Source organism: Aythya fuligula, chromosome 1, assembly GCF_009819795.1.
Source record: "Aythya fuligula isolate bAytFul2 chromosome 1, bAytFul2.pri, whole genome shotgun sequence".
Lineage (NCBI taxonomy): Eukaryota > Metazoa > Chordata > Aves > Anseriformes > Anatidae > Aythya > Aythya fuligula.
In genome coordinates this window covers 29,273,149-29,298,601 of record NC_045559.1, presented here as the reverse complement: position 1 = coordinate 29,298,601, position 25,453 = coordinate 29,273,149, and the positions used below count along the sequence as shown (strand labels likewise).

The 25,453-nt window shown below is 35.0% G+C and overlaps 2 protein-coding genes across 4 annotated transcripts in view; one reads left to right on the top strand and one right to left on the bottom strand.

Moving 5' to 3' along the window:
* The window catches only part of IMMP2L (inner mitochondrial membrane peptidase subunit 2), a 454,134-nt gene that overhangs the window by 228,606 nt on the left and 200,075 nt on the right, over positions 1 to 25,453 (bottom strand). The window lies entirely within an intron of this gene.
* LRRN3 (leucine rich repeat neuronal 3) overlaps positions 742 to 25,453 on the top strand; it is a 33,194-nt gene continuing 8,482 nt past the window's right edge. Inside the window, exon 1 of the mRNA XM_032192336.1 lies at positions 742 to 1,235. The gene's annotated coding sequence lies outside the window, so the exon portion shown is untranslated. The remainder of the gene's footprint in view (positions 1,236 to 25,453) is intronic.

Sequence of the window (25,453 nt, the reverse complement as noted above, 5' to 3'; positions counted from 1 at the left end):
AAAAAAAAAGTGAATTACTTTACAGTGTTTGAAAAATCCGTAGTTTGTGTGCCCTTGGTTCACAGAGGGGGAAAAAAAAAAAAAAAAAAAAAAGGAAAAAATCTTCACCAAAGAATACGACACAAAGAAGAGAGAAAGGAAAAGGAAGGGAAGAAAAAAGGGAGGAAGGAGGAAAGATAAAATCTGTGTAGCCCTTTGTTTATATAATTGGATGGCCAAGAAGAAGACAGAGATTAAAAGAAAGTGATTTTATTTCGGTGACCCTTTCCCTAGTTTATTCTCAATTTTTATTTCTCAGAAAGATGTATCATTGCTCTTACTTCCTGTTGATAAACATATGCAATAAAAATTAATATTTCATTAAATTTGGGAAAGGGGGAGTAGGAAAAATCCTTTGCTTTCTTAAAAAAAAAAAAAAAAAAAAAAAAAGGCAGAAAAATGATAGGGCGGATGGGGGCATTTTTCCTGAATGGTTCAGCAGAGAGCATCCCCTGAACTGCAGTAACCTCTGCAGAACTTCAGCGATCTCTGATCAGTTGTGCCGAACGCAGATAACATCCTCATATGCTTACATACCCTTAAAAAAAATAACTAATAAGGAATGTAAGCCTCCCGAGCCGTTCTGCGAAAACACAAAGCGTGCCCTGCAACTCCCACGAATCGGAAGAGATCTCTGGAAGCGTGCGAAGGCGAGCTTCGTGCATCCGTACCCGGGGAGCCGTGTCACGTAACAGACAGCTTCCCGTGGCCAACCAGCCTGGCGCAGCCGCGCGTCCTACGCCGCAGCTGGGCACGCCAAGGCATTGGCTCCTCTCTGGGGAGTGGAAGGGGCTCAGTTATTAATGACCGCTGAGCAGGCAGCACCATGTCAGTGTGACAGCCGGGAGGGTGGACGACGCACCGCTAACCACCATGGAAACAAGGAGAAATAAGAGCTAGCGAGCAGCTCTTCCCTCTCCCTCTCTCCCCCCGCTGGATTGCGAGCCTCAGCCAGCCAGGCAGCAACAGCGCCCTGGCAAACGTAAGGGATCTCAGCTGGCAGCACCGAGAGGCTCTCATGCTGTAGGATATCGATAGATACATCTTTGTATTATATACCGTTAGACGCACACCCACATGTATGCACGTCTGCTCAGACTCTGGCTTTAATACAAGTATGTGGTTGCCTGAACTAAGGAATCAAAATTACCGAGATGCAAGAACTCCTCCAGCTCTGAAACTACTCTTATTGTAGGGTAAGTTCCTCTGTATTTTCATTTTTCTCCTTTTATTTTAATGTGTAAACTCTTTCTCCTTTCTTCTTTTTGCAAAGTTATTTTATTAGCGCATTTTCACGTTTTACTTTCAGAATGGAAATGCAAATGCAATTTGCTTTTTGTGCCAGAGATAATCTAAATGTGCTTGTGAGAGTATCAGATTTGTGCATTTGTTAGCTTGAAAGAACATCAAAGGGAAGAAAATTATAAAGGGAGAACGTTCCCCCTGATGTTTCGGATGCAAAATCAAATTACACAGTTGCTCTGTGTTTTGAAACCAATAAAACAAGACACAGGACAGCCTCCTTTCTTCTCGCCAGTGCAAGGATTAAGGGAAATGCTGTTTATGTCAGGACCTAAAACCCACTGAGCAGCAGGGCTGAATGAGCATATCACAAACAGTTATTGAATTTCTGCCAGGCTACATCTTAAGGATTGTGGCAAATGACTTCGCTTAAAAATATCCCCTTTCCAGTCAGAAGGGACAGTGTGAACGTCTGATTACTGATGCAGCTGGAACAGACGCGTTAGGTAAAAGGATCGCATTAAGCAGAAGAGTTCTCATCTTCTTTGGTAATTAACAGGATCACAGCAGGGTGTCTCCAAAGTGTATTTTCATATAAAGGAGACTGCTTGTTCAAATCCATCACTATAAAAGCTTCATCTCTTTTAGTATAGGAAGGCTCAAAAGTGTTTGTCCTTGCTTTCCATGCCTTTGTTTTCACATGTCTAGTTTGAGTTTTTGCCCAGCACTGCTGTTCAGGAAGACAAGAGCCCAACACAAGGAGACCAGGGGGGCAGTAAATGCTGGGGGGAGGGGGCTAGAAAAAAGACAGTAATTATTCACTATTTAAATAAACATAAAATTCCACGCTAGCAATACTGTTGCCTCATGTGTATGTCATTTCTTTCATGCAGTATAACAGTATCCTAGTATCCCTTCACATGAAAACATATTCAGTAAAGTCCATCAGCATGGATGTGTGATTCACGCACCAGTGAAAGCCAGAGAGAGGTTTTAGTTTATGCTGTGGAAAAGACAGTTTAGCTATCTGCTGTGTGCTTCAAAGTGAAAAATTACAACCTAAATATTCCTACATGTTCCTGTTTGCTTTTTAGAATACTGTGTCTGCATTAAAAACAGCTCAGTATTTAGATTATTTCTTGTACTTCTCCCCACCACCCCCACCCCCCTCTCTGTACACCTTGGAGAGCATCATAAAGAATCTGTTCCTTTGCAGCAATGCAATTATTTACTCGCAATTTTAGAGTTACTGTGTTTTGAGTAACAAACATCATGAAACATCAACAGATAGCCAATGGCTGTAAGCCTGCCACCTTTCCATAAATGTCAGGAAACGGGTAGCTTAACAATATGTATGGTAAGAAGTCAATTAATTCAGGTGACCTTTGTAAATGGTGACAATAAAGCAGCTCTGACAATATGCCACAGCATTCGATTTTCCCTCTGGAAAATGAATGAGCTTAAGAAGAGGTTTCCTTTTCAGAGTACAGAATGAAAGGTATTGAAACATTAGCTCCTGCTAGGCAAGCTTGCTTCCTCTATTTCAGAGGTTGTATGAAATCTGTTTAAAGCAAGCTGGTTTATTTTATTATGTGAACCACAGTCTCTGGTTCAATTCATTAAATATCCCTTTTCCACCCACATTACATGTGCATTTTAGTTGTTAAAACAAGAATTTCAAGCTACTGGGTTGTGTTTTTACAGAACATGGCATGCAAAAAGGAGAGAAAGCCTGATTCTGATCTCTTCATGCTGTATGCAAAGGACTACTCAGATGAAACTTTTTCTATTATATATCATGGTACATGCTCGGCTTTTCCGATTTAAGTCTCACTGGTTTTTAATGTAAAAATTAAGTAACTGTGGGTAACTTTACACTAATATGCACTGATTTTTGCCACTCTAATGCTCTGCTTTAAGATATTATATAGATGAGCCAAAGTATTTCAGAAAAATTTGGCCATCCCAACCATGCACGTACAGAGAAAACATGCTGCACATGCACCGTCTGAGCACACAGCACACACATTCTTAACTAGCACACCAGCCCAAATGTTTGGTGACTATTTTGGTTAATACTCCCTAAAAGCTCCTGCGATAACGTTGTAGTGTCAGACAATGACTGGCTGATGTTGTTATGGCAACTCCACCGTACTGCCTTTCGGGGCGGTGTGCTCCAGCATGACATCACAGCACGTCTGGAGTACCACAGGTAGGGGAGCAGTGCCCTTTTGCACCAGGGTTAGAGCAGATCAGCTAGGCAACATTGCTACCTAAAATGCAGATCATAAATATCAAGTCTAATCTTTGTCAACTGATGAAGAAAAGCGGCTTATGAAAATAAATCCTGCAAGTCACTTGTGATCACTCATCCCTTGACATTAGAGGACAAAATTAAGTGTTTGCAAGCGAGAGCAAACCATTTAGCAGTGTTGTAGCCACTTTCTGTGACTCTTACCCCTAATCTTTATTCTACTAATACTTACTCTAAAAAAAAAATAAAAATAAATAAAAAAAGCTTTGCTCTTTGCTGCTTGGTGAGAACAATTATATCTTTAAATGGTTGGTGTTTAATAGACAGATTTTTGGGCAGCTGACACAGAAGAAGAACATAAGCTATATAAAACAGGTTTTTAAGGCAAACTCTATATTAAGCATTTTTTGAACTGTAGAAATACGTATTCTGTAAGTTATGGTACATCAATGTTTCAGTTTATTCATATATCCTTCCTTCACATAGTACCATTAAAAGCTGGAGGAAAAGAAGGAAAAGTCTTGAGAGAGAAAAGGCCAGAAAATATCTTAGCAAACCCTTCCACTTTAAATTCGACAAACTCTACATAACAACAACAAGCAAAATCTGACAGTGAAAAACTTGTTTGACACATAGCACTCAAGCAACTGTTTCCCAAAGTAGATTTGTTCAAAAATGTGTAACTTCTAAAACATGAATTTCTTCTTTCTTCTTTTTTTTTTTTAACATCCCCCTCCATGTTTTTAAGCCCCCATATTACCTCAAAAAGAACAGTAATTCTCATTCTAAAAATACAATAAACAATTAAAACCTTTTCCTTTCCTTTTTTTCTTTTTTTTTTTTTGAAGGGAAAATGTCAGTAGAATTTGAGAAGAAACAGTAGTGACAGATGTCATTAAAAAGGTCATTAAGCACATTAGTATTAATAGAAAATCAATACTTCTCATTAAAACTGTAATGTAACTGTAAAACAAAATTACCCTACCTTATTACTTATTCAACTGACCAATCCACAAACTGTTAAATGCCATTGTTGTGAACACTGTTCACAAGAACATTTCTTAATGCTCTTGGTGCCAAAAACTTTATTGAAACAAACAACATGAACCTCAGTGTTATACACATCTAAAAACGATGCTGTTGATGTCACCACAACTAATCTATATATGATGTCATCAGCGTCACCACAAGAAATTCCTATCCTCAGCTGACCTGAACTGATGAACTATCATTCGCACAGCCCATGAAGCTGTATTCATCTGCACCAGAGGACTGCATATTGACAATATGGATGTCAATAAAGTCATTCCACACTGGGCTCTTTTAGTTGAGTGTGCCACCTGCTGAGAAAGAGCACTTCCATGAGGGCAAAACACAGACTACTTTCACAATTTTACTTGATGTGACTACCCTACTCTGACAGGATTTCTTATTCTTTATACATGGAAGATGATACTATATAATAAATCTACCATAATAAACTGAATAGTAAAGGAATAAACAGAGTCAACATGTGCACATTTTCTTCTCTCAATAAAGACATGCTGTAGTCATACATGGAAAATGATATATGATTTGATAAATAGGATTATATTTCTCATGCTCATTTACTTCTATTTTATGATTTCTTAGCTTTAATTTACAAAGTGTTTGGAAGTACAAGCTACAGATGGGCTCTCACCCCTAGCATTCCCAAACCTGCTTAGTGGTTTGTTGCAAAGCACAAACAACTGCATGGACATTAAAATGAATGAAAAGCTTAATTTCACAAACACATATTTATACATTGCATTCTTGAAATGATTATCATTCATTTGGAAATATTTCTTCTTCACCAAAGATTTGTCTGTATAAAACTTTCAGTCAGCCTATTTGCTGTAACTGCTTGGCCACAAGCAGTAATGCTATAATTCAAAGGAAATAAGACTCTGTACTCCCATTATTTCTATTCATCTGCTGTATTTATGGAATTCATTAAAATATCTGCCCCAAATTTAATGGTAGCTTAACTCTACTGACCTGTGATTTAGAACAGAAAAGATTTTTTGCCTCTTTTCTGCTCTCAACTCCCACAATTCCAGTCAAACTGGGAAATGCTTTTTGACAACACTGGCACAAAAGAAATCATTTAGCAGTTCCCTTTCCTGTACTTAGAGGCAAATACTGCAAAGCTGAGTGAAATGCTATAGGGATTTTTTTTTTTTTCCAAAGTATCTACTGATTATTAGAATTACCCCAAGAATCTTTTACAAGAAGGTTCTTGTCATGCAAATAACACCATGTGGTAGAAGAAAGGTAAAAATACCTGTCTTAAGTTTAACTGTACATTTCCCTGGCTATTTAGTTACCAGTATTGAAAAAAAAAAAATAAGATTGTTTATACAATTCTCTGCCTAGGGATCAGACAATTTAGAAATTGCCTGTTGAATAAATTACAGAAAAATGATCCAGAATTATCACCAGGTAATAGAACACACAAGGAAGAGCAAAGGTGTGCACCAACACATTTTTTAAATCATCACAACATAGCCATCATCCTGGGGAAAAGAAGATGAGTCCCCAAATAGTCTTTACAAAGGTAGTGTAATGGCAACACAAAGGTCAGAAATTGCCAGGGTTCTTCCAGAGTGGTGTTGAGATGTTCAAGGAAACCCCAGCTGACAATCGGGTTGGCTTTGTCATCCTAGTGCTAAAACGCAAAGTCATCCATAAAGACAGACAAAGAAATATATCCCTGACTTGGGAGGCACTTAAATAACTGCAAATGTTTAACTTGTTCCCTGAATAAGGATAAACACAAATGTCTCCTCGTTCTGCTGCATAATACCACATCTCTGCTGAAAAGATATATATTCGTGTCACTATTTATATCATATTTATGTGATTTATTCTGTACCTGAAGTCCTAATAAAATTGTTCATCCTGAGAGGGATAATTTTTATGCGTAAACAGAGACTTTTCTCAAACATTTTAGTCAGTGTCACAGTAGCTGTAAATCTACTAGAGACATTTATTCATTTTCTTCACCCTAAGCTCATTCCTGTGGCCACATTCTTTCAAGCCCCTGAACTTCCTCTCCCCTCTGGAAAGCAGCTATCTCTGGAGGTCATGTCAAGCATCAGCAACTGCAGATGCCACTTAACAGCAAGCTAATTCCCCATGTTTCTACCAAAGTGCAGAATTACCTGCTGAGTTTTCTACCCCAGCTAGTTCCATGTTGCTGGCCAGACAAGCAGAAAGACAGGAGAGCCCACTCCAGCCAAGACTCATACAGGGCTAAGCATCACAGAAAAACCTTTTCTCCACACGACAACCCCTCCAAACCCACCACACCACATGAAGCTGACATATTACATGTGTCCCATACAGAGATGAGCCAGTCTTCCAAAAATCCCTCCTCCCTCCCCAGTGCAAAAGTGTTTCAGAAACAGTACAGTGGTTTAATATTGTTTCCCCTTAGCAAGTTCTAAACCAATAGAAGAAGTCTTTCAGTATGAAAAATAGAATTACAGCCAAGTAATTTCATTACCCAAATGTAGCTTGAGGGACGTTATCTGCATAACTCCCATTTAATACCAGTTTATAACAAAGTGCAGCTATTTATTTAGGTTACTCTTGAAGCATAAAACTGTAAGTTTATCCTAGATACATTCTGTGTACTACACCTTTTCGCATTTTTTTTTTTTTTTTTTTTTTTTTTACAGTGGATGCACCATGTTAACTTTGGAAAAAAAAGGCAGCTGAGGCTGTACAGTAGCTGTTTTATGACACTCTCCTGGAATGCAGTAATTTCACTATTCACTCCATTTTAATTTTTTTTGGCCAGTTACTTACCGGTAAGCACAAACACAAGGCTAAAACACTACAGCACCTGAGAGAAAGGAAAAGATTAATGCCTATTATGCCAGTTTACAGAAATATCATTACGAGGTGAGAGAAGACAAAATGAGGTAATTGCAAATATAATCATCTGTAAAGCTAGAAATGGTTGTCTGAACAGCAATTTCACCCAGCACGTATAATTCAGGTAACATACCCTCTTGAATGTTGCTTTGCTATGTAGTCATCAACACTCTGTCAGACACATTTTCAGTCATTCAATTTTTATTGTGCAATACAGGACAAAAAGGATATTCAGCGTATTATTCTAGGGTTAGACTCTGAACTCCCAAAACACATATGGAAAAGTATACTGCTCTTCAAGAACAGCAGGTAAGCTGCTGGGCTGTATCTTGGTCAGAAAGAACAGCCCATGAATCTGAGGTACTGCACAGCACTGGTCCTACATTTTTCACTTCCACAGGCCCCAACACAATGCGCATGTTTGGACTACACCATACAAACCTGATACACATTCAGATAAGAAGCAATCTGCTTAGACTAACAGTGCATAGACTAATTTTAATAGGATGCACTTTCCTGAATATATGAAGTGTTGTTATTGGTAAAATAAAACCTAAACTTGCTTTCAAGAATCTAGGGTTCAGAACAAAGCCTACCATAGCCTCACCACTGCTTCATTTCAGCAGCAGTCAGGAGAGCTAGTGTGTTTGTATCCATGCTGGTATAGACACTTCCATGCCTTTAGAGCATGGTAAAACAAATTTAAGATATAAGCCAAAGAAAATTGGGTTAAAAACTCACGTTAGCCATAATTTTGTGCCATTACCCAAAGATACTAAAACATAAATTGCCCTCTTATGTACCTCTAAAGCTGGTGATACTGTATATTGCTGCTGATTTCTGTTCCATACAAATACCTCAGTAAAAGCAGGCTGGATCAAAACCATCATGGGAGTCTCAACTGAAATTGTTATCTTTTATTTTCTTGATTTTTTGCTAATTGTGTTTGTTTCTACTTTCCCATTAACATTGTTTTAACAGAGTTCTGTGTAAAAGTAATTATAAGAGAACTATCTGCTAAAAACACACAAATGAAACTGTTACCATTAAAATTTCCATACTAGATAGAACAATCCAGAAACCTTTCACAGATGGTCCTCAGAATTGCTATCTTTGAGTGTAATTTTACTTCCATTTGTGGTAAATGGCAAAATTCCCATTGATGTCAACAGATGCAGAAGGGATTTGTAAAAGCTTTTTCTCTTTGCTTTTTGGTGCTTCCATCATGTTTCTATCCAGAAACATGAAATTCATCATGTCGGTTTGCTTCTGCTAATGCTACAAAGTAAAAGATCCTTGAGACCTTTTCTTCTTTTTTAGAATAATCCCTATTATTATACATATTATGGCACAGCATCTATATCTAAAACATCTAGATGGAGATCCAAAACTTCCTGAAAAACAGGATTTAAGATGAAAAGGAATCTACTTAGCCAGCTCCAAAAACAAAACAAAACAAAACAAAACCAGCTTTGGAATCAGTCCGTATCCCCTAGAAAACTTGGCTAGGTGTTTTTTCGAGCACCACATTGAGAGACCCTGGAAACAAGCTGAATTCTTGACTTTGGGTCAAATGGAGTTTAATTAAGCAGAATTAGAGCAAACATTTTGCAACTATTGTACATTTTGTTTTGCCTGTGTGATGACACACGAATACTCAGAAACAACAAATGGCGTATTATCAGTCTTCATAAGGAGAAGCAGGCCTTTTCAATATTTAAGATAAACCTTACTTTGAAATGTAACTCATGGAAAGTAAATTGATGTTCCAAAATGGAAACATATGGTCCCTCTATTTCATATCTCACTTGACTGTAGTTAGGCATTTTTCCATGAAGAACGTCAGTGCTTAAATTGTCAGCTTATTACCTGGGAGTAAGCAAAATAAGATTAGGCAGTTTTTAGAACTGCCATAATCAATTTACCTGGGGGGGACGGGGAGCATAGCAAGCGTATGATGAAAGTACAAAGTTTTGTCCAAGCAGCATGGACATCAAAGAAGTATTCTTACTGCTATTAATAACAGCAGTATGAGTTCAACTTAACTCTCCGAATCATTCAGAGGAGGGACTTCCAATAAAGCTTTTGCTCTTTATTGTTTTGTGTTAACAGATAACTTGCAACTAAGATTTTTTTTTTTTCCTAACTGTTCATGATTTGTATCTTATCTTCTCCAGTTCCATTCTAGCCTCACGTACCTCCCTCTTGTCCATTAATGACTTTTATCTCTCGAAAAATAAATGTTCATATTAAGATATTCAGATCTTCAGATCTTTGCATGTTAGCTGCATAAATCCATCCTCTCCAACCTATCAAAAAGATGTCTAACACAGACATTAATGTTTGCTGATTACTTATAGAATGCTCCACTCACCTATAGTTAGCACATCTCCATAATTCTGTTATTCTATCCATGATCATTATTGTCACACTGGGCAGTAAAATCTCAAAGCAAATGAAAATAACAGAATTGTTTCTTTTTACATGTTTTGACCTGTGCTCTCAAGCTGCTAACCCAGATGTCACTGACATTATGGAGAAAAGACAGTATTTTATTTTTTTTTTAACCATTTTTTGAAGTATTTTAAAGAAATAGGCCCATTTCAATGTCTACATTTCCAGAATTAATTACAATAGTGCATTTTAAGGATAGAAACTATAATACTTATAGCTTCTATACCATATAGCTATATAGCTTCTATGATTAGGCTTCATTTCCCCCTTCTACTTACCCTGTTCAACAGTTAGATTTAGAAGCTGCTCTAAAAGGGTTGTATTATTTATATAGTACAGTAGGCCAATAAAAAATGTGTGATTTCATTGGAAAAATATTGATTCAAATAGAATAGAATGATTTTTCTTATAACTGTGTATTTGCCTTGAGGGTTTTGAAAGTAAGTTAGAGAAAGAGGTTTTTTGTTTTTTGTTTTTTTTTAATTTATATTTAGGTACTTACATAAAAGAACTTCCTCTAATAAAGGTGGATTTATTGTTGTTTTAATTTTGATTGTCAGTGCTGCAACTGCCTTCAGAGGCTTCCCATTGCAATCCAGATCCTGTTGCCTTTTTAAAGCACTTAAATATTACCTTCTCCAGGTATCATGTAATAATAAAACCATAAATAGAATAATGAGGTAAAATTGTATGCAATTTCAAAGATGTAATTGCTGAAAGATTAAATTCCCCATACATTGCCCAAATTCTCAAGTGTGTTTAAGGTCTTTGGTCATCCTCTCAGTTGAAGTAGAGATTCAACAGTGGAGCTACACCAACACAGGTATTTAAGTTTACAACAGAAAAACAGGACAAGTGTTAACAAAATTCTTAAACTTTCTCTTTTTCAAGTGTTACTTTTCATCACTGCTTTGACAGTTTCTGATGCTTACCAAAAGTTCACAAAAAGCATGAGAAATCTTTCCATTTACTTAGGGTTGATGTGGATTAAACTTTTGTAGTCCTTGTTTTCAATGTTTTACAGATCAGTTATCCCAACAATGTCTTGGGTTGGTATGTTATTATATCAATGCTAGCAATAGCACAAAGACAGAGAAAACACTACAAAAAAATAAAAAGAAGACCTCCCTATGTCAGAGGGGTTGGAACTAGATGATCTATAAGGTCCCTTTCAGCCCAAGCCATTCTACAATGCTATTAGAAACTGATAAAAGTTTTATACAAAACACAAACAAAACAAAGCAACTTTACCTTCCATGAGCTGATCTGACATAATAGCAGACCCTGCTTTGAGCAGGAAGTTGTACTAGAAATTTGCTGAGGTCCCTTCCAACCTGAAGCATCTTATGGTGTTATGATCTTTTCAGTAGAGGGGCTTGCTACTTTGCTGACCTAGGTGACAATTTACAGTATCACTATCTTCATAGGAGTCTGCTTAGATGGCTCAGTATGACTGCATTGGATGAGAGTAATTAAGATGCTACCAGAGGTGGAAGGAACGTTGCTAATCTCTACACGCTTTGAGTTTGGTATCTGATCCAGTGGTATGGAACTGAAAATTTTGAGAAGGTAGACTGTCTGATAGATGGCTCGCAGCTACAAAGAAAATAAAACTGTTTAAACATGAGGCAATATTTGCTTTGTTGTTAACCATCAAGACAAAGGTAACTTGACCACATCCCAACACGTAAAAAAAAATATTCTTTAAGTGCCCTCCTATTTTGTTTTCAATTGTTAAAATAACACAATGTTTATTCACGTAACAGAAAATATCCATTTTCTAGTAGGGGAGAACAATTCCCTGGAGCTTTACCACCTTAGTCTGTAACCTGTGTATTTCTGCTCAGCCAGGTGTTCAGTGTATTCCACAAATACGATGCTGAATATACTACAGATTTATACAGTCTTGAAAATACAGCATTAACAATTGTGAACAAGAATTAACATAATAACCACTTCATGTTAAGCTCTAAACTCCAGCTTTCAGTTCCTAGAGTGGTATTTTATTTCATGTAGTGAATATATTTAACCTGTTTCACTCTTTACATGGTATAAACCTGCAACAAGTTTCATGAGAAGGGATTCTGCTGAGAAATCTTGCCTGTTTAGAGTTATGATTTGTGCTGATTTTCTCAGGGTTATCTCCACTATCAAGATCCACCCAGTAATTACTTCTGCCAGAGTAATTTAAGAAACATGAACTGGTCAATTAGAGTCACTGAAAATTTAGAGAACTCTCATACAGATGGTTAAATGAACACCATTTTTAGTCCTAAGCTTTGAAAAAAAGACAGGAATGTACAAATGAAGACAAACCAGAACAATGCTATTATACTACATGTAAAACGGCAGAAATTAGCTGCAGCACCAAATTCCAGATTTTGCTCTGGTGTTATCCACTGTGTAAGACAGCTTTTTTAGTTTGAAGGTCTGAACATATATAAAATCATTGTAATGTGATTTATTTGGTACTAGGTTTAGAGGGCGGGTCGGGAAGCCCTTAAAGTATTTTTCTTATAGGAGAATACATAATCTATGCAGATAATTTGCAACTCTGTTCTTTACAATGAGTAAAAGCTACACTTTGATAATTTTTTTTTACAGAAAGTACTGCTGCAAAAATTAAATTATATTGCTTTATTAATCACTGGTATTATATCAAGTTACTAAATCAATATCCCAACAAGAGTATATTCTAAATTCAAAAGTGTAAAATGAAGTGAAGTTTTAGAAACACCAAGTGTTTCACCAAAATAATACCAACATAGTGCCATTAACTATTTCTTAGCTATGGTCTTTACAAAGATGCCTGACAAAGCCTGCTTGTTGCCATTAATGGAGTTAAGTATTTGCATGTAGTTCAAATCTAAATGTTAATGATACAATTATTTCCTCTTACAACGATGCTTTTCTCATTATGCAACAACTCACAGAATTCATTACCAAACACGTTTCAAAACAAGCACAAAAAAGTTTCTCTTAATAAGAACTTCTGTTCAGGCCCTAAACTAGGCTCCTTTGTGAGCAGCAAAATCTCAGCTTTCTAAATGCCTTCTGGCTCTTCACTGATACTCATATTCAAGATAGATGCTTAATGGAATTTGACCGATTACAACTCACATTTAAGTGAATGAAACAAGTTTTAAAATTAGATTTCATTTCTGCTTACGTTACCCAATAATCACACCCAGAGAATATCATCATCACTTACACTACTCCCAGCTATATCTTATTGACAGTAAGTATAGATAGTTTGACAGGGCAAAAAACAGTTTAAGCTGAATGCTTAAATTACTTCCTAAGCCAGGCAAAATACAGGAGTACAGAGAGATTCAAGGTAAAAGCTGACACAAATCTAATTCATTGTTATGTAAATACTATGGAGGAAAACCATAAAAAGCAAATCGAGTATATGAGACTGGATATGACACTGTTTTCCACACTGCAATTCTACACATGTTTTATTCCTGGACTTTTTTCTGCATAATGAAAAAAAAAATTGTTACCCTGGCAACTGCCACATGTTACTCAGTTTATTTCTGAGATACAGAGCAGTCTATAAAAGAATAATACTGTTCACTTTAATCAGGATGTCTCAATGCCACTGAGAACTGGGAACTAAGCGTCACAACACGTACATGGTTTTCCACAAAGTTTCAAGAAGGCATATCAAAGAAAGAAAAGCTATATTTTTTACATTTATCTTTTTTTGCAGTCTCATTTTCTTTATTGCTTTATGTGTAAATGGGAAGCAAAGATTAAGCATTGTGAGGAAGGATTCATATTCTGCCCAATCTTACAGCTGTTTTCCACATTCTCTTTTTATTACAGCTTTAGTGTATTTCTATGCCACATACCAAATGAGTAAAACTTTCAAAACTTATTTAATGATGTAGTAGATGCCATCTTCCAAAGCATAATAAGAAGGTAGATCTCCAACTCCCATCACCTGTCAGGGGTTAAGGTTTAGTTCAAAGGAAGAATTAAAACATTTCACAGGTAATCTTTAATTATCTGCCCTACCCTCCTAAATGAAGTGAACTCTGTTACATGCCTAGGTGCTATATAATTTATGAAGAGAGGCCTCAGAATAATAATACCAAACTACCAACATGATAAAAAGGAAGCCATCTGAAGCCATCCATTAATGAGCACACATTAAGGAGAATTCTGACATTCTTCTGCATTTTGAAGGCTGGAAAGAAGCCACCTGAGGTCTACAGCCCAGGTCCTGGACACAGGCCTTTTTCTGTGCAGTCAATATAAACTATCAGTCCTGCCTCAGTTCCATATTCCATAAATCAAGCCAGTAATTTTAAGCTTTCCCCCTCTACCCCCACCCCCACCCCCCCCCCCCCCCCCCCCCCCACCCCCCCCCCCAGCTCCTGGTTCATTTTCTTTTTCTAGATGGGACTTTGGGATAAAATTCAGGAAAAGGCTTGCTTAAATCCTGACTCATCATCCAAAATGCATGACTGTGCCAATTCAGATAATAAAAATATTTCTAAACTTGCACTTGAAACAGAATAATCAAAATTTAAAAAGTTTTGATTTAAACAAGCATTTATATGTTTGAATATTCTTCCTGATGGCTATTTTCACAAGTTCTAACAAGCAAATGCTGCTCTGCCTATTTTACTTGTCTCTTCTGATTTCTTCTATATCACTATGTACCTTAGAAGCAGAGGAACAAAGAGAAGTATAAAGAAGCCCACTTATATTTTCCCAGAAGATTTTGTAAAACATAGGAAGGGCGGCATTGGCTAAAACTGAATTTTGGTATTAGATTGACAAGAAAAACAACAGTGTTGCAACAGTCATGAACAGGTCAGAAGTTCTGAACAGGTTGAGCAGTACAGTCTCAATCAATCTCTTTGATTGAGAAGGTAAACTGACAGAGGCTAAATATGTATTTATGCTTTGTCAAGAATGCAAGCTACAGGTATTCCAGATATTAATGAAAGCTTACATTGGTGAACTGGACAAAGACCAACACATTTGTTTCATATAGACCACATATACCTACATATATCGGGCAGTCCAAATGCTGGAAACACATGCCTCCCTTTGGATACATGTGCTTTAAAAATATATCACAGATAAATAAACAATAAATTCAGGTTACGTTATCCTAGTCCAGAATATACACACATAGAAGTGATTAGATTCTAACAATTAAAATAATTTACCTTTAGTAATGCATAAATAATTTATTCCTTTGATGCTTGGTTTAATCAAACTACAGAAACAGAATAGTAGGGAACATAGAAACAGACTTTTTTTTTTCCATTCCCTTGGGGCACAATATAGAGCAATCAATTGTAAATTAATTGGGGAAAATTTGTGTTTTGCATAGCATAAAGAGGCAAAACATTAATTCACATTCATTTGCTTAATGGCATTTCTAATATGTTATGCATGTATGCAGCCTAGTTCTTTATATTGAGAAGCAAAACAATTACCAAGGATGTAAATACCAATAAACCATAATCTACATCTCTATTAAACAAGTAAAACTAAAGTGAAACTACTAGAAAATTTCTACACTTCTATTTGAGTGTATCAAATCCTCCATCAATTAATGAGAATTTATAAAGATTTTATTACATTTTGACACACTTGGTATAGTTATGTAAAGGCATCCATGACAGCACAGAGGTTGTATGTTGTGCGTTCTATCTGCATGAACGCTTTCAAGTCAGTTCTAGCTCTTCATGCGTTATTTACTTTATTTCTTATATAAACTTAATATCTGATCCAAGTACTCTTTCAGTAGAAACTAATACTCTTTTTAGTGGTATCAATATATACATCTAGAAATTGTTCTTGTTATTTTTAAATAAAATCCTGCCTGTGTTTTTTCTTGTATTTGTACAGATAAATAGATAAAATAAATATATAAAAAACAGGGGAACACAACTTTATAGGTAAAGTTTCCAAACATGTTTTCAAGGGAAAACAAAAGCACATGAAGTAATAAAAGAAAAATAACAAGCATTTTGCATTTTACTGGCCTTAAAAAAATAATTTTAATCGGTGACTTATTGAATGAGATTCAATAGATACCATTCTTGCTATGATTAAATGTCAAGGCTATAGACATGCTATTAAAAAGCAAGTGAGCAGTAATTTGGTGTGTATAATGACCGTTCCAAAGGATTTATCTGTGCAATACTTTTCTGTTCTTATCAATGAAACATCCTGTTCTGGTATCTTAAACTGTAGCTTCTTTATGATGGTATGTTTTGGTTTAATAATATTTCATTTCTATTTATAACAATGGAAGCAAACTGACACTAACTTAACCTCACTGTGACTAGCACTCTGTCAGTCAAAACCTTACTGCTTATACAAAAAACAGTGCCTTGTGATTATTGCGTCTAGTATCAGGGAAAGAAAGATTTGAGAACCCCAAATTTCAGTTCCTGTCCTGAGATAGGGAATTTGAACCACCATTTCTACAGCATTGACAAACCATTGCAAAAAAGATAGAAAAAGTTGTTTACAACTCTGTGCAAGACTAACCTCCGGTGGTATTCTAGGCCGATGTGGTTATCTCAGAAAAGTTTTGCGTGACTCTGTACAAGTCTAATCTCCAGAGACACTCTAGGTCCATGTGGTTATCTTAGAAAATGCAGCTCATCACCACTTTATTCTGTAATCTATGCCTAACGAGACACAATTGAGCCCTTAGGAAATAATAGACTTTTCTGAGAGGCATGGAAAGCACCTCTCAGTAGAAAAAAACAGTGTGCACTGGACCACTCTGCAAGCTCCTTGTATGTAAAAAAAAATCAGGAGACAGTTTACAAGTATTTGTAGCATTTTTAGAACCTATGTCTATAACATAGGAAGTTAAACGTAGGAGGAAATAATGCAAGGTGACTGAGACTTTCTGCATCATATCTTACAACAATATTCACATATGTTTTCATACATATAAATATTTATAATAAATATAAATTTATAATAAATATATTTATTCACAAATACATTCACTTTTTTTTTTCTTCTCAAACTTGTTTCTATGAATAAAACCATACTCACACAACAAGCTGTTCAAAATAAAGTTGGGATCTATTATTGCAATTCTTCAGGTGTGAAGGAAATTGTGGTTTGGATTCAACACAGTTTATAAGAAATAATTTTTAGAAAAGTGAGTCATTCATTTACAGAGTAAATCCAACAGAAAGCGTTACACAGATTAAACAGTAAACTTAGAGTATCAAACAACAAATCTGAATTAATATATTAATTCAAATTCCTTATATGCAAAAAGTATTGCAAAAAATTATTTAGAAGTCATAACCTGTTTTCATGTGATTTTTGAATGGAGTGGTCAAATTTATCAATTAATCATTTGCAATTAATCATTATCCAGAACTGGTAAGTGAACATAAATGTCAGCACACTGCAGAAAGTAGGAAACACTGATAACCCAAAGAAACATAGAGCTTAGACTACAATTTGAGATCTTTCAAATTATGTGTGGTGAAAGCTGAGGTCTGGTACGAGGCTGATGGCATGATAATTGCTGTTTTCACTTGCCTCTTTTGGGCATAAAAGGGATTGAGAAGTCTAATCTTGCCACATGGGTCTCCAAACATCCATTACACAGGTAGCTTCAGCCAGAGCAAAACATGCCCTCAGATTGAGGAAAAAAAAAAACAGAGTCCTCAAAGGATATATAAAAATAAATGTATTTTTTTCAGTGAAGTGCTGTTATACATCTAGTAGAGTAGAAGTAGAATTAAGTCAAAATCTATTCATTTTTACTTCCAACTCAGTTAACTTCCAAAGATGGTGAGCAAGAGAAAGACAAAACCAGGAAGAAAAAAAGAGATTCTCTTTCCCCCTCATCTTACTCTCCTCTCTGCCTCTAGCAGAGAAAAGCCGAGTTATGACTGTTTGCACCTACAGTTTTCATAACAAAACAAAGCTTTATTTTGGTACAATATTACCAGTTGAAATTGTGCTTTTGAGCTCAGAATCATAGGTATTAAGAAGGAAATTAACAAATTCCTTATAATTCCAAAGCTAAGCAGCATCTAAGATGACCAAACTGAAACAAAACAACAAAACAGTCATAGCCATGATGAAGAGTTCGATAACTCTTCTTACCAAATACTGTTCTTTTAAACTCTGAAACTGACTGACAGGAAGACTGAATGCTACATATCAGCATCTCCCAAATCAATATCTGCAAGTCTGGGAGATATGGATGGAGCTACCTTAAATCGATTTTTCATCAATAACTATTCTGAATGTTTTCCAGTTACAAAATTAAATGAGACCACAATTAACCTTACCTGGATTCTAACATGTCCTAACTGCTGAATACTCTATATGGATCTTCTTTTCCTATGGCCAATCTCTTCGACTTTATCTGACGTCTATTTTATGAAGAAATGCATGTGGTATTTCAGGTATTGTGAGTGCTCCCATTAGTATTGTCACATCAGACAGAAAATCTGATTATAATAATTTTGAACATAACAAAGGATATTTAATAAAGATTGTGCTACAACAACTGTTACAGTGGAAGGATGTTTCCTGGTAATTACCTACATTTCTATTACCTATCTATACCATCCATCTAACTCTGCAACATTCTTTCTATAACATGCAGAAGCAGAAGACAAACTTTACAATATCAAACTAGTATGTGCAGCCTCTGGAATTAAGGATTTTTCTCAGTGAGACAAATTTGCAGTTTCATGCTTCCTAACTTTATTAAAAAAAAAAAAAAAAAAAAAAGCAATTAAAATTGTGGTGAAAAATTCTTCGAGAGTGAACTTTTGTAACAAAATATGATTGACTCAGTAGCAGGAATGAGCCTGTTCCAAAACAATCTGCTTAAGCTAATTACCAAACTAATGAAGGCTAATCATGTCAAACCTTCGAAACTGCTTGAAATATATGGTATTTCACAATTGAGCAAATTAAGCAGAAATATTTTTCATTAGAATATACAGGTTTATCTTTCAAGGATCACATTGGAACATAATCTACTATTTTATCTACAAAGGAAAGCAAAATAAATCAAAACAAACCTTTCAATTCAAAAACAAGTTAGTGGGTTGCTGTAGGACTGTGTGTTCTGTAAAATACTTCAGAGAAGAGACATGTTGCTTTCCTTAACAGCTCTAGAAATTGATTCCACATATAGGGAAGTAGTATTTGGGAACATCATCAGGAGCCTTTTTGCTTGAACAGAATGTAATTCTTTCTTTTCTGACATACAGTCACAAAGTCTTATAGCAGTGCCTGAAATTAATAAAACCCAGAAGGAAGCAAGGAAAACCAGGAAGAGGAACAAATGAAAGTCATCAAGACTTCTTCAACTAATCACTTCCTAGGTTATCGTTTTGGCAAGTACATAGCATTATAATAGTATTATTCATCCTAAGAAGAAGAAAAAAAAAAAAAAAAAAAAAAAAAAAAAAGAGTGCTTATTAGCTGAGCTTAGGTACTAGTTAATATTTTGATCTGCAAATATCAAGTGGGAATGGTTTATATCCAAAATATCCTTGATACTCTCTTATTTATTATATCAATGATAAAGCACACACAATCCTGCTGGAAATAATTCAAAAATATTCAAAACAGGGATTCTCTTGACCAAAAAAAAAATATAAATAAATTAAAAATAAAAAATAATAATGATAACAGACCAAGCTACTGTTAACACAACCTGCTCAACCTGTTGTGAAGTCTTTTTGGCTGGGCACAGATCCCTACCTGACAATAACCAAACAGCAAGCTTCTCTTTATCTTTGTTAATATGAAACTGCAGTCTTCCAGTTTTCTTTCAAGGTAATGATAGATTTTTGCAACTGAGTGTCTATGTCCCTACCTAAAGTAGATTCTGCAACTTTCATTAAAAGTTTAGGCTTGTGAAAATCAGTTTTCTGTATCCATATGGCTGTATAAACCACAAGGACATTAAAAGGAATTAGACATCCTGACTGTAAAGAGAGCTCATCTCAATAATTTTTCATTGTTTTGTTCCAAGACAGACCTTTATTAACCAATGAAACTGAAACCCAGTTTTCAAGCCAAACATTTTTATGGCCTTCAGAGTATTTTCCTTACTGCTTGTAATGCAAGTCTTGATCAACCCTAAAAGCCTGTTCCTGAAGGACTGCCAAACAAAGCTATTTCACCTCATATTTGCTATAACTTTCTACTTATTACTTCTGTAACTTTCAAACGTTTCCTGGATTCCTTCTTTAGCTTACATTATCTCTTCTGTCTCATGGATGACAGGAGACAGAAAAGAACATTCTGTCACTTTCAGGGAAATGCTTTCAGGACTTTTCAAGTTCTCAGCCATTCAGATGTGTTGCTTTACCCATTCATTTGATTCCAGAATAATCTCAACCTTTAACCAGTTGAAAGTTACCAGATGGCACTGGAGATTCAGAACTGGAATTTCAAGAATACATGATGATTATTCTTGATAACCAGTAGTGGAAATTGAGCCAGAGATAGGGTCTGAAAATAAAGAAGTTAGAATGCTCACACTGCTCTGTACTCTGTATTCCAAATTATAGAAATCAAATCTAGACTTATTTTCAAAATCAGCATTGCCCACATAAAAATAGGATATCATAGTAAGGACAATTTAACGCATACTAAGGCAAACTTCACAACTCTTGTGGATTTTGAACTTCAAATTACTTCCATGCTTTGTTTCCTTAGGATTGAGAACATTAAAGCAATTTAAGGTGACATTTCCATGCTCATTAACAGAGGACACAGAGTCATTTGCAAGGAGAAAGACAGGTGTTTTATATCTTCCATCATTATAATACTAAATAAGGTGACACCTGTTGCCTGAAGGAAGGATAATTATCCTGCAAGAGAACTTATACTGCATATTCAGTTTACATTTATAAGAACTGGCAGGAAAAGCCACACAGCAAAACTAAATTATTCTTGTTTATCAGTTTAAGCTATGGTTAAACAACTTAATCCCCAATGCACATTTATTGGTATCGGTACTGCATCAAGCAATGCAAGCAAGTAGGTCTGCTATTGGCCTTCACAAATACCTGCATTACCTATTATTACACACTAATGAAGAAAGCACTTGTGTCACAATTTCAGAGTATCACCTGCACCTCTTCTTTTTGAGATAGTGGATTAACTACTTCTGAGATACTTTCTGTCTGGTTTCAACGGCCAAGGAAGGATGAAGTAAGAGATAAATCAACCCTTCCAAATGTCATAGAGAATTGATAACGTGTTCTTTGCTTTAAGTTTTTCCATGGTGTATGTGTACTTCTCTGAAGCACAGCAACATGTGTGGTTTTAAATATTGCAGATTACATGGATGACTTTAAAAAACTCAGGTATACAAAAAAAAAAAATCCTTTAAAATAATGGAAAAAAATAGAAGGACTGGGGAAAAATAAGATGGGAAGGGTGCCTCTGAGTCTACATGTGCTGGAGAGGTACGATGGAATCAATAAGTTTGCAAATTTGGACATAAATTATCTTAACAACATGAAAGGAAGAAAAATATTGAAAGAAGATAGTGTTTCTAGAAGTATATGATTATTGAGCTATAGCGCTACACATGTAGGAAGGGACACTAAGCTTAAGTGCTTAGATTTATTTATCTTGTATTTATCCTTTTTATTCTGGTCCTATTTTGAAAAACAAATCATAAAAAGAAAATAATATCTGCATTTAAATGTATTCATTTCTGGGGAAATAAGAAATGAACCATGATAATCTTATAGTGTGGTTTAGAGCTGACGAATGGGTCATACATACAAAAAAGCAATAATTTCAGGTCTGAAAATAATATTAGTTTTGTAAATCATGTAAAAAAAAAAAAAAAAAAAAACTTTACATGAAATATTAGCAATGAGATGCTCAACCAAGCAAAAACCGTAATTAAAACTAAACACAAATCAAAATACTTTCTGCAATCAGAAATGAGTATCTCTGTGAGGTAATTTATGAGTATGCATAAATCACTCCATAAAACACAGCAGAAAAAAGGATTGCAAGGATTATTTCCTAAAGATTACAAAGAATATTCTGTTTTACACCTTGTCAGTTTTTGCATCCTGAAATTGCTTTTTTCATCAGTCCATATGTCTACACTGCCTGAATAATATTTAAATTATATATATATATACACACACATATATCCACTTCTGTTGAACAATACATTGTGAATCTGATTCCACAGGTGGCTCAGGATATAATTAATCACCCCATATATTCATAATTAAAAAGTTGAAGCAATTTGGCCTATATTGCTGGGAAGATTCAAAATATAGAATAGATTATCACACCCACTACTGGTACTTCAAACATACATACATACATACATATATATATATATATATTTTTTTTACTCAGGATTTTCCACTAATTCAAATGACAAGCAATAATTTTTTCCCCTTCGTGGATCTTAAACTACATTCCATGCAGTATACATCAAATACAGGCTGAGACTGTATCAGGATGCTCCTGATACAATTGTATTCACTAGGCCCTTTTATATCTTTAGATTATTGTAGTTTAAAATCATATCCAGTGTGCACTGTGTTTGCTTGTTTGGTTGTTTGGTTTGTTGTTGGGTGTTTATTTTTTTAGGTATAGGGACATTTACCTTGACATGATGATATCTCAAAACAAATTATGAATATAGCAATAACTAAAAGGTGAAAACACTAAACATTTGGAGTCTGCCATTAAAGATTGATGGTTTAAATTAATTCAGGTCTCTCAAACCTAAATCTTTGTTATTGAAAAATTATACAACAGAAATTACAGCTCCTAAAATTATCTTCCTTACTATTATGCTAATTTTATTACAGTGACCTTTTTTCCCATGATAAATTTTTTAAAAAAATCATAATAAATTCACAAGGAAAACATTATGTGTTAAGTTCTGCCACTATCTTTCTTTGCCTATATTACAACTACCTGAGCACACCTGCTTCTATGTTGTAGGCATGTTTAACATTTACATTGTAAGAACCACAAAATAAAAATACAAAATGCAGACTTTGCCAACAGCTCTGCTTGATTTTGGCTAGGATTCTTTACTAGTCATATGTATTATAGGCCCCCAGAACTGGTGTGGTAGCTTTCTAGAAAATCCAGCCAAAACTGGTCTAACTCATCTTTAGTTCTGGCCATCTGCTTGGAGCATCTGGTAACTGGGTACATTCACCCACATCCAGAACGTGATCGTTCTCTTGCCAACTATGTGCCTAGGTAACTGCCAAAATGTGCTTTGCCGCTACTAACATGACAACTGTCAAAAAGAAGTTGAACGTGTATGGATGAATCTAAATTAAACTAACACATTACTTTACCAACTTACAGCAATAATTTTTTAACATAATTGCCTGGTAATGACAACAATAGATAACGCACTTACATAGAGAAACAGTTCTGAGGGTAGGAACTATAACAAGGATACAAAAGATTTAAGTACTTTGAAAAGTTATTTTCAATCTTCTTGCTATTTTCTCTGACAACTAGAAAATAGATTTGTAGCTTTATTTTAGAAATCAAAACAATTAAGTAATTGTAGCAATGAAAAAATAGAAAAAAATCAGAATTATACATTCAGTATCTGATTTTTGAAAAAGAAATAAAAAAAATCTGATTACTTTGAGGCTTATTTTACAATTAATCCAGGTCCAATCCAAGTTATTAGATGTAGTCTAACTGACAAGCATTGAAATTATTACAAGAGGATTTGGAATGCTATACAAGGAATCAGAATATAGATGACAGATTATAACAAAAATGGAAAAGAAGTGTGCAACTTCAATTGAAATTCATCATCTTGTCATGTAAATATAATTTTCTAATATCTCTGCTCACACAGAAAGAAATACCTACATATTATTTTATGTATTTCATCTTAGGAGTAGTAGTTAAGAAAAAAAAAAAAAAAAAAAAAGAAACTAATTGATGAAACTATTATTTCCTTTACCCAGTATCATTGCACAAACTTTTCATCCTCTTCTGCCATGCCACTTGTGAAACGGTGGCATGATTTAATGATTTAATGAGTCAAAATAAGTCAAAAGCACATGAAAGTGTCAGTTTTACAGACTGAAAATTTAAAAGAAAAGCCTGGAAAACTTATCCAAGATCATGACAGTAAATTATTATGTCACGGCTAAAGGAAAAAAATAAAACCTGGTATGTTCTGAGATTGTCATGGTGACTTCTCTTTCTTTCTTGCCCTGTCATCTGTCGTCATTTTTCCTGTATTTGAATTGAAAGCTCCATGGAATAAAGATCACAATTCTGTTCTTCAGCAAGTTAATGCACAGGACAGTGGTCCTCATCCACCACTATGGTTCCAATGCACAATGCTGCTGCCTCAACCACTGCCAAATTTAGAATAGTAACAAAATTATATATTATTTCTATTAAGCACTGTGATTATGATTGACAAATGCCTTGCTTCACATGCAGGTGGTCCCACAGTTATCTGCCATTCCATGGTCAATCATGCTAAGCCAGTTTAAAATACATAGGAAACAAGTGCAATATCTTTTCCATTCTCAAATTTTTAAAAGGTTTTACCAACTGTTCCTTCAAGTCCTTTTAAAAGTTTTTCTAAGATATAATGTGTATTAAATTCTCACATATCATATATTAATATGCCTTTGGCTTCCGTTTTACTTTCTTGTACATTCAACATATCTATTTTAAATCTATTTTCAAGGCTTTGTGCTTTATAATATCACAAAGTTTGTTTAATGAAATTTTTAACTGATACAAGAGATACAACTACAGTAAGTTCTTAATGAATTGCATATGATGGTAATTCCTCTGATAGCTGTGAAATTGTTTCAACATACAGTAAACAAGAGCACAAGGATAGCAGACCAGACTCTGAATGAAGGAGAAGGGGTGGATCATGTGGATCTATCTGATCATAATGTTTTTATGAAATTATTTTTACATTAAAGTAGACTCAAAGCACATAATGCCCATGGATGCTAAGAATTTTTAATGACACACAAAATCATGCCATTCTTATCTTGTAGTGTCTATGGTGTGAGAACTTGTTGTTTTATAGACATATTAAACATCTTATACTTTTGCCTTTCCCTCAGGGAAATTTATTCCAAAAATGGAAAAAAAAAAAAAAAAAAAAAAAAAAAAAAAAGAAGTGTAACAAGTTCACAAAATAAATATACACACATGCACTGAAATAAATATATAAATATTCAGACACTGCAAATTGCTTCTAGGGTTAAATACAAGTAGCTTTGCCATTTCCTTTGCATCTTGCACTTACTGCTATACAGGGCAAGCCTGAAGTTCTAAAAATCCATTATTAGAAGAAAGTAAAGTAGATTTTCATAATTAAAAAAACATCCCAACAGTAGCCCTAGTCAAATTTTTCAAATGTGTCCATGAGTTTTAGATAGTCATTTTTGAGTTTTTCAACCCAACATTCTAAAAATCCAACTATCATCTGATACTGTCAGCCACCCAAGTTGAACACCTCAAAACTAAGATTCTCAGTAACACCCATTCACATTTGCATTTCAATGTGAA